A 5,964-nucleotide genomic window follows, 5' to 3' on the forward strand; every position below is an offset into this window, starting at 1 on the left:
GACTCAACATCGAACACCTTATCTACGTCCATGGTGGGTGGCGGCGGCGCGGGCGGCGCATCGGACGGAACGGAGGGAGGTGGGGCCGTGGCCTTGGAGGGCGATGCGGCTGATTGCCTTTGTCCTCACCTTGGTCGGCGCGACGCCCCTCTGCCCGACCGCCTTGGTCTTCATCCTGCCCCCCTTCTTGGCAGCCGGAGGAGCTGCGGCCGCCGCAGGTGCTTCGAAGAATTGCTTCGGAATCCTCTTCCTCTTCGACGGGATGGTGGCGGAGATCATGGCCGACACGTCGCCTGCGTTCGGCGGACCTCCGACGGGGACATCAATCACCGCGGCCGAAGGAGGTGCACCGCTGGCGGTAGGCGGCCCTTGTGGAGGATCCATGGCAACGGGATCAGGCCGTGTCGTTGCCGGGAAGGGCGGGGTGGAGGAGATCGGGCGGCGGCGGCGGTTGGCTTCAGCGAAACCCTTCGCGCGCAGTGGAGGGGAGGATACTGGTTTGGCCCTCTATCCCCGCTCCCACCCCGCACAAGTAGGGGGCGAAGACCCGCCCCGTAATCGAAACCAGCAAAAATCGAAACGGAGACCATTTTTACGGGGCCTGCTAGACGGCCAGGTAGAGCCGAAACCCATATTCCGACGGTTATTATACTGGTTTGGTCCTTTTAAAGGATCTGTTAGACGTGCTCTAACGAAAAAGAACCCGGGATATTTATCCGATCAGCTGTTGGTTTGTCCGTCGCCTCAGACCAAGATAGTGTTGCCGATCAACGAGACCAAAGCACCAGCTGGCCGAGGAACACATACTACCAAGACCGAGATAACGTTGGGGGGACTTTCATTTCGTACAATGTTGCGTCGGACCTAACGAAAGAGAACCCAGGATATTCATCCGATCAGCTGTTAGTTTGTCCGTCGCTTGCCAGCGTTGTCACGCGGCTCGGGCAAACCAGATCATCAGTGCTGTGTACTCCAGTTTCCTCGACCCCCTGCCAATCGCAAAGTAGGAGAATGGCGCGGCTTTCTACCCTGCCGGAGGAGAGTACCAACGGCTTCATGGCTGCCTCGCCGTCGCCGCGCAGCCCCTACCGCGACAGGATCCGGATGGTTGCTGTGTCCGGAGAACAGATAAGATCAACTCTCTTCTCCAACCCCCAGTCAGGCCATAACGGATACAGCTACTCCAGCGACTCCGGTGCGTCGAATTCTTACCCGTCCAACAACTCCGGCGGCTCCTCCGGTTCGGCCTCCGCCGCCGCGCCGGACTTGGGTGCACACGAGCTCACGATGATCGCTCGCCAAATGGTCGGCGATGGGTACACCGAGCGCATGGTCGAAGCGTTCAACGCCGCATCTCCTCGGACGGCAGCATTCGAATACCGCGGTGATCCGGACCGTGCAGCCCTGGGCAACTGGTTCTCGGAGCTCGACGTCGACTGGGTTCTCCAACTTCGCGAGGGCTACGGTTTACAACATGTGGTTCAGCTCCAGGACATGTCGCTGCAAGACTTGGTAGAGAAGTGGATCCGAGCTCTCACCGTGATCGTCGTCAGTATCACGGAGCTGGCATTCGTTCGCCACGGGACGCTTGAGGTCGCACATTTTGGCAAGGCGAGCATTGCCGAGATGCTCCTCTTCACCGATGCCGTCGTCCCTGCTCTCAAGGCCGAGAATCTACAGTCCGTGCTAGACATGTACATCTGTGTCTCCAACGCGTCATACATGTTCATGCCGTTAGAGATAGGCAGCCCGTTGGCGAGAGCAGGGACCAGGTTAAACAACGCCATATCCAGCACGATGAAGAAGGTGAGGACGCTCGTGGAGGATGACGACTTTTGGGCTATCAATATTGTTGGAGGAGGAGGGGAGGTTCACAGGAACAACCGGTTCATGGTTGATTGCATATCGTCGATCAGGAAAACACAGGCTTCGACGGAAAACTTCGCACCGAGCTACCACACCGGGAACCTTCGTGACCTGATAAATGCTACGATCAAATATCAAATGGATCTGCTCCTCATAAAATCATCGTTTTGCTCGGATCCAAGCCTGAGGTACTTGTTCCTGCTTAACAATTTCAATTTTATAGCAAATGTTCTTGAGCAATGGTGTTCGCTTTCGTTGGATCCTGACCTGTGGTCTGTAAAACAAAGGCTTAAACGTGAATGTGAGAAGCACATGGATAGATATATCGATGTTTCTTGGGGACATGTGATTTCCTGCATACCGAATGGGGGTTCTTCTCGACCGCTGATCCATCGTTGGAGTAAAATCTCTCTACTAGTTGATTTCGAGTTGGCATTTCGCGAAACTTACCAGGATCAGATGTTCTGGAAGGTTCCGGAGCCTCATATCCGGAACTTGCTGCGGGAAAGCATAGCCAAAAGAGTTATCTCAGTGTACCGCGACTGCCTGGAGGAGAACCCGAAGCTACAAAAGCACGTTGATAGTCCTGCCGTTTTGGAGGAGATGTTGGGAGAACTATTTGAAGGATGAAATCTGATTGATCTACATGGCCGGGCACCCAACATATAAAGGCACCAGCGAATTCATGGTTGTATTTGGATTTTTATTTTGGATTACAGTTGTATTTGTGAAGTTGGTTGGTAGTGTATTAAGCGCCAGATACTATTAGCTGGTCAAGCATGTATTCTACGTTCGCACAGATAGACTATACTGTACAGGCTGGGTTGATTCTACACTCCATGGTGTACACCTGTATTTTGAATTTGTAACAGCAAGCAGTGAACTCTGCTACCTGCAAAGCAGAACATATGCTGCAGCTCCACTCACCGGAAAATGGCGCAAACATTTCTAGAACGATTTTGGAGAGAGAAAATGCATATGGTAATTATATATTCAAATACCATGTTCAGCTCAAAACATGATGTGCATCCGCAGAAAACATGATAGAGTAGACAGAGGCATAGCAGCAGACACTTGCCAGACTAACTCGCAACAGAAACAATATACAGCAGAAGGTTCGGGTCAGGGAGGATGCTGCGCCTCCAGCTTCCTGATGATGTTGTTGGTCACGTCCCAGTTGAACCCTCTGTACTGAAGCCACCTCACAATGCGTGCACGCGCGCCGTTTCTCCAGGGGCAAGCTCCCCCCTCGCTGCCACTGCTTGGAGGCTTGAGCAAAGAGATGGTCCATGGAAGCTTTGGAGAACCCATGTCTCGTCTGTTCTTCATCGCCCTGGACGTCCTGGAACACACTCCTTGTCGCCTGGTCCACCTCGGCCTCTGGCACACCTTTTTGGCGAAGTGCCTGATAAGAAAATGAGCAGATAATGTTCTTCATATTCATGATGTAATTGATATGAAACTATTTTTGTAGAAATTCAATGAATGGTCGCAACATCTCCATGAAATTAAGCACATGATTGATGCAGAATGGGATCTGTGCTCTAGGCTCTGGCAACCACATAGTCGTAATAGTACAATTTTGTTTTATTTGCTTAGTTTCAACGGGAAGGCTTTCACAGTATTAGTTTCCCTTGACTTAGCTGGCAATCAGGCGCGGGTTTGGGATTTAGGGAAAGGAGAAAAACGCAGTAGTTGACATTTAGAAGATGATATTGAATGATTCATAGGGAGTTTATACACACATATGCTAACCCATTATGACGGACCAGTAAAAAAAGTGACAGGGTGTAGAATGTTTCGTCTTGAGAGAAGAGGGGAAAAAAATACTAGCCTGCTTTATTCGCCTTGGACCCCAGGTTGATGATTGCCACCGGGATCGTGAAAATGATTCCGCATAATAACCGTCATTCAACAGACCTCTTTGGGAACAAATGAACAAGATGTTATAACAAAAGCAAAAGCAAAAGCAAGGAGACATAATAGAAAAGACATGTTAATGTAGTACAGGTATTGCACATGCAAAAGTAATATCAATCGAGTGCAGTCCAGTTTTAGAGCCTTCTCATATGCAAGTTTTAACAATAGAATACAGATAATCATCAGTTCATCACCATGTGTGAGCAATGGTGAGCAAGTAGAGTCCCATGTATTTGCATTTATATGCTAGTTGATTCAACTATGATGATAATCCAGGCCAGCATATTCAACAGGAGTCTCACCTTGACTTGAAATCAGCAATCACAGAATCAATTGTATCGACAGAATAATTCTTACCACATAGTTTCTTCCTAAGCTCAGAAACAGTGTATGCTCTGCTCAAGATAAACAAGAAGACATATTTCAGCATCCAGTTTCAACAGCGGTACACAAGACGCTAACCATACAAGTAAATTCCAGTGAATGCAATCTGTAGCACAAAAAATTCCTCTACGCTCTGTATGGTACTCAATAAATTGACAAGTAGAAGATATTATGCAGCCAACTGGTATACAATATGTTGTCATCTTTATCGAAAAATTACAATATCTTGTCATAATGTGCCTTCATTTTGAATCAGCCTCCTTGCATAATAGAAAGCAAGGGACAGGCTGCCTAGAAATACCCTTCGCCACACCCCCACAATGTGTAGGAGCTTTCAGCACTGGGAAGAGCCCTTTAATGTGGCTTCCTGTTCCTGACCATTCCAAATGAATCATGACTGACCAGAATAGAAGTTTAACTGCTCTAAACAGAAATTCCTAATTTCTATATTCCCTACAACTGACTCTTGCCAGGTTCCACTTCCACACTATCTCAGTGTGTAAGATTAACAAGCAAAGCAAGATATTCACAATGTTCACGCAAGACTTGTAGCGCCAAATTCAGTTGCATGCGTCATCTATGGAATATTCAGTTATTCGCTAGATAAACAGCTAATAACATAGCTCCTAAGCAGGGTTTCAGAGACTTAGTCTACCAGTCCTGACCTGATTGCAAGCAACTCGATCGCGCTCTTCTTCACATCCTGCAGCACGCTTTCGCTGATACCGCTCACCGTGCCATCGCCTTCTCCCTCCTCCAAGGAGAGCTGCAGAAACTGTTCGTCCGGGCTCTGCATAGCGTTTGTTCTTCGCTGCCAGGCAGAGAGCAGAAGCGATGTCAGACATCTGCATTTTACACGCAGCCTGACGAGCAGGGACCAAAACCTACTGCGGCTCTCACCAGCATACGCGTTTCCCTCGTTGGAGAGTTTGCACCATACGCTGCTCTTGATGTACTTGCGCCACCATACGCTGAAAATGCTGGGAGAGTTTGCACCTACTTCCATGATTTATCCGTTTTCTACATTCTGTAAGTGAAACTCTTGCCTGTCATTATAGTGCATTTTTTTTTCTCATTAAAAGTTCGTTGCTAATTCAGCAACTAAATTCACCTTTTGGTAGTAGCTACACATCATCCATGTTAGATATACGTTTTGTAAAGCATGTATATTTGTTACAGTGCCTTTTAGTTTGTTGGTACTTGGTCCTTAAATGATAATTGCCTCGTAAAATCTCGTTTATGAAAATGCCGGATACTTGATTTGGGGAAACAATCCAGCTATGATTTTGTCGTATTCTTGCCCATGAAAGTACCAGTGGTACGACTTGGTTTTGTAGAAGGGCAGGCATGTTTTGATGTATGGAACTGAGGTTTACATGACGGTCGCAACCAATCAGTTGATTTCATTTCACTGCAAACAACAGTATGATAGGCTCATCTGCACCAACTCACTGATTGAACTAGGATGTTATATTTGGAGCATTGGATAACCCAGCCCCGTCTCCAGATTTTTGGGGCCCCGGTGCGACTTATAAAATAAGGCCTTATTTTATTTCAAAACTCAGAAACTAGTAAAGAGAAATCATGCATTTTAGAATATGCTATCCTGTACAATATTCAAAAATATATCAAATATTCATTCTAAAAGAGTACATATAGCACTAAAGTAGTAAAACGAACCTCAAGCTCTACCAAAAAGCATCATCTCTCTAGTGTCTTGAAATAATATCTTCAATGATTAATCTTCAATCAACATTAGCAACTGGAGTTTGATTTCAGAATTTATTTGAGACT

At 47.5% G+C, this 5,964-nt stretch overlaps 1 pseudogene; it reads right to left on the minus strand.

Annotated features, from left to right (window-relative positions):
* Window positions 1–2,988: 2,988 nt before the first annotated feature.
* On the minus strand, window positions 2,989–5,176 carry LOC124670915 (annotated as a pseudogene).
* Between the last annotated feature and the right edge of the window lie 788 nt (window positions 5,177–5,964).

The sequence above is a fragment of the Lolium rigidum genome, chromosome 7, assembly GCF_022539505.1.
Source record: "Lolium rigidum isolate FL_2022 chromosome 7, APGP_CSIRO_Lrig_0.1, whole genome shotgun sequence".
Classification (NCBI taxonomy): domain Eukaryota; kingdom Viridiplantae; phylum Streptophyta; class Magnoliopsida; order Poales; family Poaceae; genus Lolium; species Lolium rigidum.